This window comes from Lepisma saccharinum, chromosome 2, assembly GCF_977018435.1.
Source record: "Lepisma saccharinum chromosome 2, izLepSacc3.1, whole genome shotgun sequence".
NCBI classification, from domain to species: domain Eukaryota; kingdom Metazoa; phylum Arthropoda; class Insecta; order Zygentoma; family Lepismatidae; genus Lepisma; species Lepisma saccharinum.
The window spans coordinates 69,559,026-69,571,138 of NC_139230.1; the positions used below are offsets into that span (position 1 = coordinate 69,559,026).

The 12,113-nt window shown below is 39.1% G+C and overlaps 1 protein-coding gene across 2 annotated transcripts in view; it reads left to right on the forward strand.

Moving 5' to 3' along the window:
- LOC145984065 (protein-lysine N-methyltransferase SMYD4-like) overlaps positions 1-12,113 on the forward strand; it is a 253,879-nt gene that overhangs the window by 225,808 nt on the left and 15,958 nt on the right. The gene's annotated exons all lie outside the window — the stretch shown is intronic.

Consider the following 12,113-nt stretch of genomic DNA (forward strand, 5'->3'; position numbering starts at 1 on the left):
CGTTCACATCTCGGGCGTCGACTGAACATTCTATATCTGGCATCAGCTGTACGTTCTCATCTCGGGCGTCGACTGAACATTCTATCTCGGGCATCAGCTGTACGTTCTCATCTCGGGCGTCGACTGAACATTCTATCTCTGGCATCAGCTGGACATTCTCATCTCGGGCGTTGACTGGACATTCTATCTCGGGCATCAACTGGACGTTCTCATCTCGGGCGTCGACTGGATATTCTATCTCGGGAATCAGCTGGACGTTCACATCTCGGGCGTCGACTGGACATTTTATCTCGGACATCAGCTTGACGTTCTCATCTCGGGCGTTGACTGGACATTCTATCTCGGACATCAGCTGGACGTTCTCATCTCGGCCGTCGACTGCACATTCTATCTCGGGCATCAGCTGTACGTTCTCATCTCGTACGTCGACTGGACATTCTATCTGGGGCATCAGCTGGACGTTCTCATCTCGGGCGTTGACTGGACATTCTATCTCGGGCATCAGCTGCACGTTCTCATCTCGGGCATCGGCTGGACATTCGCTGGTTGGGCGATCGCAACGGATGGTGTTGGCGATGTCGCTGGCCGGTTTACACGGCATGGTACGTCGATGATGTTGTTGTCGGCTGGCTCGGCAGTAGCTTCGCGCCAGATGGTAGTGGCTGCGTCGTTGCGGAACTCGGGAACCCAACGTCCCTCTCTCCTGTTATCCTCTTAGCCTGCCATAGTTCTTGATTGTCCTTGTATTGCAAAACAATTCACTGCATATGATCTCACAGACTCAAGCACACGCGAATCAGCTAACTGGATGTTAGTCGCTGACGGTTCGCAAAAAAAATAAGTCCACGAAAACAATAAGTATACGGAGGTCTAGCGCACGGGTGCTCTCGCTACAAAAATCCTGACAAACTGTGTTGAAAACTCTGAGCCTCGTAGTTTTATACCAGATTCAAAAATGACAGTTGGGAAAGACGCTAAGAGGAGCGTCGAGTCTGTTCCAGCGGGGTACATGAGCCTTGGTTCTATTGTGTTTCAACTCGGTTAAGGGCGTGTCTTCAGGTAGGTGAAGAAGATTAAGTCCTCGCCTCTCTTGCGTCTGTCTTGGGAATCCGTAGTTGGCCCATGAATCGCCTATGAAAACCAATTCGCCCTTAGGTCGTGGATACTCAGTTGATCTCCTTGAAATTAAATCCAGATATCATTTATAACTTGCCGCTTCGGTTGTCCAAATTTCATGTAGATCCGCCGACGGGAAACGAAGATATTTCATAAGGTCGATATTCGTACAGGTGCAACGTAAGGAAAGAACCTTGTGGACGATCGTTGTCGTGACTCAGAGAACCTGTCCCCCAACTCTCGTTGTCTTGCTCGAATTTCAAGTTCACAACGGATACTTACAAACTATCTACCGAAGTAGATGATTTTTTATTTGTTTTCTTTTACTTCGGTTTTCTGCAACTTCTGGCTAATCGCGAAAAAGTGATAAGATGAAACACAAACACATATATACTACAGGATATAACACAAGTCTCACAAAGGATTACACCAGACGCCAGAGCCTCGATAATCTGCAATAATGCAGTCTAGGGTGTACGCACTACGTGGAAGAGAGAATGATATTTGGGCGCATACGGGAACTTCAACCCTTAACGCCCCACCACGGTAGACGAGAGCGTTGAATTCTGAACTAAGAAAGTAGAAAAGCGACGTATTTGATCTTTTTATTTTTGTTATTGAGCGTTGCTTTTCTTCCACTGATTAATCGTGACCGATGAAGATGAGTGATGATGAGATATAAATGATGAAGGGACACTCATGACCACAGGCCGGGACCCGAACCCGGGAACGTTGGTGGCAAGTTCGAAAGTCGAACCGTCAGAAAAGTGGCATATTATGAAGTTTTATAGCAGAGGCGTATCCTGATTTCAAGATGTGGATTACCTCACCATATTGTAGTGTTCGAATTGAATGGAATAATGCTGAAGGGAGGGGGTTCTTGCTCGTTTAGGTTTGGAGAATAAAAATTCAAATCAGGGGTCACAAAATTATTGTTATTTCTGTTGACACGTACTCATGATCACGAAAGCTTCAATGAAAGGAAGGAATAAAATATATGCTTGATAGAATGAGGAAATAAGGAGGCAATCTGAAAATATAGAATCCTTGATAATACTTGAGGACTTGTAGTACTTCGCATATTCTTTATGAAGCCCGAATAGGTTGTTAACTCCTGAAGTACCATCATCTTCTTATTGAAATGAACAATTTTATGAACATTTTATGATCTATTTCTCTTCTGTAGTTTAGTCTCTGAACTTCGTGGTTCGCAAGTAGCCTAGTTAGCCTAGAATATACGTTCCTGATAATACATAAGAAATTATGAAGATTTCCTATTAGACAGTCATTGTGTGATGAGGATATTAAAAGAGCGTCGTCGCCTTGTAATCAAGGTGGAGGCACATGGCACAGTGGTTCGGATCCCACTTTAAACCGTAGGGCCAGTCCCGATTAGCCTTACTGTGCATAAAGAGGACATAAAACACCAACTCAAACGAACTCAAGATACTATTGTGCCAGTGAAGTCGGATACGTGGAACTGGCATCTAATATTATTCGTCAACTAGATTCAAGTTTCAAACATATTGTTTTCGATACGCAACAAGCACATCTCACCGGTGTTGGATTTAATGTTTCGTCAGATGTGTCAGAGAATTCTAAACCAGAACCAATGGGACAAAGAGAAGGGAATGTCTTACTCAGGAATTCGCTGTAGAGGGCATCTCTTCCCACGACTCTGTTCTTCAAGATATCTTCCTTAATTACATAATTATCATCGGTGCGTAAATATGCCAAGACCCTTACTATTAACAATTAACGCACTTCCACTATACACCACCGGAGTAGAGATTGTCATAAAGTGTAAATTCCTTTTCGAGGATAATCGCATTATCCGGGATGGATGCTCAGTAGCGTACAGTTGGGGATATGACGATTCCTTGGGATTCAGTTTCTGCAGTATGACTCTGCTTCATCACGCACGGATGCTTCCACACATATATTCCCATAACTGCACATTTTATCCTCTGCAACTTCAATTGTTTTACAGAGAACGAGCGACGACACACCCACAAAAACACGGCGTGCAATGTTTTGGAAAATGCTTTGTACATTTCTGTATTTCGCATAGATTGCGGGGCGGATGACTTGGCTTTATGTTCTGCAACAAACGCTCTACGGGTTTTCTCTGACCCATTACTTGCAGACGAATCATAACTGCTAGGGGGCAAAACTGGATTTACTCACGCTCAAGTGATTTTTATTCTAAAGGTTTCGTGTGTTTGTTCTTTGTCTTAAGGGATATCAATCCGTCTATGATTCTAGCTGTTTACGTTCTATGCTAGTAGCTGGTTGGAAAACAAGTCAATAACTAAAGATATATTTTGAGGGAAGCAGCATGTTTACTAAAAAATTGTTTTCTCCATTAGACATTCATTTTATTTAGGTTAATTCCGGGAGAGAATTCTTTTTACGAATTGCTTTATTTTTTTTGTTATTTATAGCAATACTTGTTGAAAATGACACTACAATATCCTGGCAGCATATACTAAAATTGAACAACCGTGAAGTATAACTTGATAACAAATTATATATATTACGTAGATTATTTTCACTCAAGTACAATTTTGAGATTATTACCAAGATTATAAACTATTATTACAGTTACGGAAATATTTTATATTTTTCCTATCTTGTATTTATTATTATTATACTGTACCTAAGCATTTGGTAATATACTCGTATTTCGTTTGCATCTAACAATTTTATTTTTCCTTCGGCTTTTCCAACTGTTGTTGTTATTGTTTCTAAATATTCATGTCTATCCATCTGTTCTACCTGCATTCCTTCCCATTGCGGTTCGACCATTCCTGGGTTTGATACATGCATAACTTTGGTTTACTTTGGATTCGTATTTCATTCCTCTGCCATGTATAGAGCTGACCCATTTTGTTACCGTATTTTGTATTTCCTGTTTATTTTATGTTACCAGGGCAATATCATCTGTGTATATGAATAATTGCAGGTACATTAGCTTCAAGAAGGAGTCAGGCAACTCCTTGCTTGACTACTCTATTTAAATTGAATTCTTCCGAAGTCTTTGCGCTTATTCTCCCTACTGTCTAATAAACACTTTTTGTGTTCTTCTTATCCTCTGATGCTTCTATCTTATAAGGTGCTGACCAGAGTTGCTACCTTGGTACAGTATCAATGCTGCCTCCTTATCCAAAAAGTAATGTATGTACAACTCCATTACTCCAGAGACAAATTTATAACTTGAAAAAATAGTTTTTCTCGGAATATCAACCAACTGATTTTCCGATAGGCTTCCCAGCTTTCGACAGCTAAAGTCACTCTCATCTTCAGGGATTGAAATGTTGGGATATATGAGAGGGACAAAAACTCGGAAGACTATCCGGAAATCACCAGGTTGATATCCAGACAAAAACCTCATCATTCGCCCCCAGGAAAGCTTCAAGAATGTATAACTTGTTGTAATGTGAATATGTGATCTTATGTCTGTCTTTGACCGACCCTGTGGCCGAGTGGTGAGTCGAAGGTCAGTCTTCGAAGGAGCAACATCGCTTGTGAGCTCCTGTGTGTTGCGTGGACTGGTGCTCGGCCACGGTAGCTTGACGCGAGAAATCGAATAGATTGTGACGCACCATGGAAACTAACCGAGTGAATACTTTGAAATTGTGTTTTACGACTGTATCTCGTGTACCGGCATCTATGAACATTCATCGTTTCATTAGTGACAAGTTGTTATTGACCCCTGATCAAGTGCTAAGTATTGAGATAGATTACTTTCGGAAAAGTGTGTATCTTAAACTATTTCGCGAGTTCTGGGTGAACAGTTAATAGCTAAATGCGGTGCCACTCTGAAATATAGTGACGAAGAGGGTTCTCATGACGTGAAAATTGACTGGGAGGATAAAAACACTGTGCTGGTTCGATTACATGTAGTGCCTATGGAACTTTCGGACGACGCGATTCGGGCTGTGTTGATATCCTATGGTGAAATCAAATCTATCAATGATGAAGTTTATTCAGGTGAACATATATACCCTGTTCGTACTGGCAGGAAGCTAGTTGAAATGTCACTCAAGAAACCAATACCGTCTTATGTGACAATTCTAGGTATTCATTATTGGACAACTTATCCGGGTCAACAGCCTACTTGTCGACTGTGTGGGGAAGTGTCCCATACAGTTATAATGTGCCCGAAAAGACGTTCATATACCCGTTCAGTAGTTGTGGGAGCTCGCCCTCCCGCAACGATTTCTGACAATGTTTCCCATTCAACAGTGACTTATGCACAAAGTGTGCTTCGCTCTCCGATCCAGCTGCCCCTTGCGGAGGACACAATGGAATTTCGACCGACTGAATTACAATCTTCAGTTCACACCACGATAGGAGACGTGCCGAAAGAGCCAGTGATACATAAGGATGAACCAGTGTGTGTACTAACAAATTCGCCACAAGAGGAAAATATCTCCGAAATCCGGCAGGGTGAGAAATTCATGACGAGTAGTTCTTCGTGGATAAAGGAAGTTGAAGATAGTGAAATGGGTTCAAGTTTGATGTCTGATAATACCGAGACAAACGCGGAGAAGGTTCCCTCCTCTTTGCAGCTGAACGGAAGTGATAGTTCTTGTATGCTGTTTGATCCGACTGGTGTTGTGAAATTATCCAGTACAGAGCAATTACAAAACCCATTGCCTGAAAACATCCCCGATTGTTCCAATTCAAACATAAGTAAGAAACAGGTGGGCAAACACAAAAGGAAGAAAGGCCAGGCAAAGAATGAGGTGACTTCACTTTCTGAAAAAGAAAACCTGACGATCGACCTTCTCCGTATCCATCACCGGCACGTATCACCAGATCCCAGAGTAATCCAAATACTAATGTTTTTGCAACTGAAAGTGAGAAAAATTAGAATTTTTCAATATGATATATTGGTGCTGGTTAGTTTTTCGCGTTAGTATATACTGTGTTTTGGTGTGGTGCGATAGGTTTTTCCAGGATGAGGTGCGACATGCTGTATTCTTGGTAAGTTACAATATTAATTTTGTTGTGATGAACACCCACATTAAGAATCTTGGTGTGTAAGGTAGACTTAAAAACAGTAAAACAATGTATATATTTAACAGTATTGTACAAGCAAGTGTTTACATATCCATCGTGATGCTTACCACCATTAGACTTGCTAGTATAAACATAAACAAACTACAAAACAAAACAAAACAAAGTGCATTGGGGGACTTCCTAATTCAGTCCGCTATAGATATTGCTCATTCAAGAAGTAGCAATAACTAATTATGAGTTACCCTCTAGTTATATTGTCTATAATAATTCCACATATTCAGCGCAAGGAACAGCTGTATTAGTTCGAGACAATATACGTACCTGTATTAAATGTAGAATACCATCCGAGTGGTAGAATTACAACTGTACAAGTGGAAAACCTGTGGATATGTAATCTGTATGCGCCTTCTGGTAGTAATCAAAGGCAGCAACGCAATTAATTTTTCGCAACTGAAGTAGCGACGGAACTTCAAGGTAATAAGCAACATATTGTTTGTGGAGGCGATTTTAATTGTGTTTTGTTGCCAAAAGACCAGCGCCCTGGATTTAATACATCCAATACGCTGCAACAGTTGGTAACTGGGTTTCAATGGAAAGATGCATGGGACACCTTGCACCCAACAAGCGCAGGCTTCACATATGTAAAGGATGGGGATGCTTCACGGTTAGATAGATTTTATGTTTCATCATCAATTATCCCTAATATCACTAATGTGAATATGGTGCCAACTTGCTTCTCAGATCATAGTGCAATTATAATGGCGGTAAATATGCAACTGCAAAATATACAATATGGGTATAGATATTGGAAAATGAATATGTCTTTATTTGATGATCCACTTTTTGCTGACAGATTCCAAGAGAAATGGAAGTATTGGGAACGATTAAGAGTGAAACAAATAAATATAATTAAGTGCTGAGATGAATATCTAAAGGCAGCTATCACACGATTTTGTAGACAATATAGTAAGGAACGGAACCAGGATTGGAATAATAAATACAATTTTTATTATAAAGTGTTGAGAGAGCTAACTGATGAAGGGGTAAGAGGGGGAAAAGTTCAACAGAACATTAAACAAGTACAGGCTATATAGTTGCAATTACACGCGCAAAAAAGAAGTGGGTGCAAAATACGTAGTAACCTTTACCTTTTGACCCTCTTGAAATGGCCAATATTAGTCATGTTCTACATGAACGTAATCGTGGAAAACGCCAAACGATTCATAAGATAATAGACGAAGATAATGCGGAACATAGTAATGTGACTGACATAAAGGAAATCTTTTACCGCGCTTATCACTCTAGATTTCAAGGAACAAGTTATGATCCAGCTCAGGAACAAATATTTTTACAACAAGTTCCGGAATTTTTTTCTGTTAATGACAACTTGCGGATTGAAAAGACCTTTACAGCTGCTGAGGTGTACGAAGTGATTCTAGGAATGAAGAATAACTCATCGCCAGGAATAGATGGTATTCCCATAGAATTTTATAAAAGATTTTGGTCACTTGTAGGTAATATTGTGACAGACTGGATAAATGCAGTATATAATCAACACTGCTTGGGAAGGACGAGCAATACAGGTGTAATCGTCCTGGTTCCCAAAGTTCCTAATCCTACGATAGTAAAACACTATAGACCTATATCTTTGTTGTGCACGGATTATAAAATTTTTGCACGATGTTTACTTCGTCGTATTTTGCCTTATATGGAAAGAATTATCGGTGTTCATCAATACTGTTATGGGAATAATAGATCGATCTTTACTGTTTTACGGGGTGTAAGGGGTACCTTCCACGTAGGCGCCCAAAAGTCAACCTCACTTCCACGTAGTGCACCCTGGACTAAAGACTAACGAGGCTCTGGCGACTGGCACTATGGCCAGTATAATTTTGTTTGTATTGTCCTGTTCTTTTGTCCTTATGTGTGCTGAGTGTTCTTTGCAGCCTCAGCTTTTAACGAAAGTCAGAACATTTTAATATTTTATGATTTTAATTAAACAACGTTAGAGTTGTTATGTGTAAAGATAAGGGGCTGGACCCCGTATAGTGTGACGGGTGAAAAATAGCCTTCGTGCTGACGCACCCAAAATTTTAAAATCAAAATCAAAATTTACTGTTTTATAGACAATTCGTGATGTCATAACTAGTTATAGACATACGACCATACAAGGTCACCATGGTATAGTGGCACTGGATTTTCAAAATGCTTTTGATACGGTACAGCACGAATTTTTATATGCTGTATTTTTAAGGATGGGTTGTAGTCCAAAATTTGTAAATGCGATTAAGAGTTTATATACTGATTCCAAATCGTGTGTAAATAGCAATGGTTTTTTAACTAAGACATTTTCTATACAAAGGGGTGTCAGACAAGGTGATCCCATGTCTATGATAAGTTTTTGTATAGTGTTAATGCCATTTTTAAAGGTACTTGAAATGCAATTCCAGGGGTTAAATATTCACTCAACAACGATAAAATTATTAGGTTATGCTGATGATGTCACTGTGTTTGTGAAATTGCCGACAGATATGGAAATACTTGAAAATGTGATAGAAAAGTACAGCTCGGTGGCTGGCCTAAAGCTTAACTATAATAAAACTCATTGGATGCACTTAGATGCTACAAACCACTCGTATCAAAACGATAAAATTCAAAAAGTAAATGCACTGAAAATACTTGGAATAATTTTTACCCACTCTTTACAAGAAATGATTGCTCAAAATTATTCAACATGTATTGCTGGCCTGAAAAGTGTGCTTAAACAAAACAAACTTCGTGCCCTTAGCTTGGTTGCCAGTGTAGCCTTTGTAAATATTTATGCGAGTTCAAAGCTCTGGTTTGTGGCACGAGTGCTTCCGATGAGGAAATTGGATTTTGTACAGATAAGGAGTGCGATAAACTGGTTTGTTTGGGCACACCAAATGCTGCGGGTGAGTCACGAGAATGTATGTCTACCAGTACGGTGCGGGGGACTTGACTTGACTTACGTGGAGTTAAAAAGCCAAGCTCTACGCGTACAAGCAGATATGTCAATGTTAGTAAACTTCCCAGACAGTTTAACGGGTGTGATACTTGAGCAGATTTTGGACACCATACCATTGCAGTCTCCGATCGCTATAGCAACGGTGCCACCGCATTATGAATATTTACAAGAATCAGTGCTAGAAATTTGTTATATACTACTTTCAGCGAAACCTCTTGAAATACCGAAAGTATCTCAATTATACAAGTCACGTTGTTTGGCATCACTGTCTAGCTGCAAGATAATGATTAATCAACCAACCCATCCCTGGCACAAAATATGGAACAATGTTCAAGCACCACATTTATCGCCCTTGGTAAAATCTGCGTGGTACTGTGTGGTACAGGATATAGTGGTGACGGAAGAGAAACTACATAAATTAAAACTGTTACAAGACCCACTATGTGGTAGGTGTAAACAAAATGGTTCGATTTCACAATGGCTAAGTGAATGCACACGGACACGTGAAACATGGAAATATGTGTTATTAGGAAAAATTTGTCGCACCCATCCCAATGCGTTTACTGTGCATAACATAATGTTACCTACGTTTTCGTATTTTCCATGTACTAAATTGCGTAGTGTACAATGGTTGGTTGGGCATTATATATTGTTTGTCTGCATATATAAAGGTATAGATTTTCATGATCAATTTTTAATGTATGTTAAACAGGAATATCATAAAGTGTCTCAAGATAAAAGAAAAATATTATTCGCACATTTTTTAAAGGTGCTGATGGAATGTTAAAAGAACTATTGTTATCCAAAACCTGTAAAATTACTGTATGAAAGAAAAATTGTAAATAAAAAAAAAGTGGTTAGCACATCGCGCTGCGACGCCAAGGGTCCCGGGTTCGAATCCCGGTCGGGCTTGGTTGTTTGTGAATGTCCATTCATCAATTTCATCATTTCATCACTCATCCCCATCTTTGCAAATTAGCCAAGAGGCACAAAAACGCGAAGTAAAATAAACTAAATCAATCAATCAAATTATGTCTGTCTTTCTCTTCTGAAAGCTGCTTAATCTATTTTCAACTCGACCCTTAGCCACTTTTCGAGTATTCTTGTGTATATTTTTTAAACTGTTGACGATAGACAGATTGCTCAACGTATGTCAAATTTTATTTTATGAATTGGAACGATTATATTTCTTTCCCAGTTTGTGGGTGTTTTAATTTTACTCAAAGGTTAATTACATATCCTCCATATCCAGCGCTTTGATTTCTTGCTTCATAGCTTTAATAGTTTAGAATATACTTTGTTTGCTAATCCTGCTATTCCAAGTTTCAATCATTTTTATTGCTTTCTCTACCTTTTCTATTCTAATTTCATCCGCTTCCTCCTTTTCTTGAGCCGTGTTCTCTATAAAATCTCCTTTGATTGCCCCATAATTTTCTTCTCTAAACAGAGGAAAATTAAAATCGTCTCATTGCATTAACGATGGGAACAAAGTATGCTGCAGTGTTTCCGTAAGTCTGAACTCATAGGAGAAAAAAAAAACAGAAATTGTTCTAACTGTTCGCCGTTGTGTTGCATACACAGTTAAAGCCGATATCTCCACTTCATGGGTCACTGCGGAAATTAGCTGACACACCTGCACACTTCACTTCGGTCTTTAATATGGAGAATGCTCCGAATTTTAACCTCGTATATCATGGCGGTCAGGTGGGCCCAGAAATAAACATCGAGAGGAATTAAATCTGAGCTACTGGGAGGCCATTCCACTTGTCCTCTGGGTCCAAGCCAAATTTATGGAAAGTGTGTATTAAGGTAAAAAATTATTATGGCACCAGAATTACGGGACATTTTGTATTCAAAGTGTATTTAAAAAAGGCTGCGGAAAATTGTTATTTCTTTCTTTTAATTTATCTTATTTTACGTCACATTTCTACCTCTTGAATTAATCACGACAATGAGGATGAATAACGAACTGATGAAAAGGGTGATACGATAAAACATCAATCTCTTACATAAGGTTCGAACCTGAAACCTATGGCTTAGTAGCGCGTTTCTCTAACCTCTCCGGCATATCCCGGATTCGATGCACGGTGGAGACACATTGCACAGTGGTTTGGATCCCACTTTAAACTGTATGTTCAGTCCCAATTAACCTATCTGTGCATATATTGGACTCGAAAAACAAATCAAACAAACAAACACAAATAAAATAAAATTTTGTATAACTTGAAGTTCCAGGATATTCATTCTCTTTACAAAGTTTTGCGTGCAAATACGTAGTTCAATGCTCACATTCTCACCTCAATCTTACTTTCTAATACTGAAGAGTTTTGGTTAAAAGTAACTTGTGGAGGCAAGTCACTTTCTGCCACCAAAAGTATCTCAAGGAGAAGGCAAAGTGCCTTTTAAGTCCCGTACCAATATTCACCGGCACTTTTTCTTTCAATTATACAGAAGAAGTTAGATTGATTGATTAATTGATTTGATTTATTTTACTTCGTCACTTTTGACAAATCACGAAGATGAGGATGAGTGATGATACGATGAGACGGATGAAGGAATGCTCACAAAGAACACCCATGCCGAGGCCGGGAATCGAACCCGGGACCTCTGGCGTGGCCGCCAGGAATAATATATATATATATATATATATATATATATATATATATATATGTATGTGTATATATATATATATATATATATATATATATGTATGTGTATATATATATATATATATATATATATATATATATATACATACATACAAACATTAATAAGATTTTTTCTCTAAATCATCCTTTAGTAGACAATCTGAATAAGGTTATTAGGTCCGAACAGCGCAGAAGGCAGGCATTACCAACTAACGAAGTGAGTAAACAAAGCGGATTTTTATTCAGAAGACCTGTGTTTAACGGTATTTTTAGTTGCTTCAATATTATCCAATTCATCGTGTTTGTGTATGTGTTTGCAATCTTGCTGATGCAAA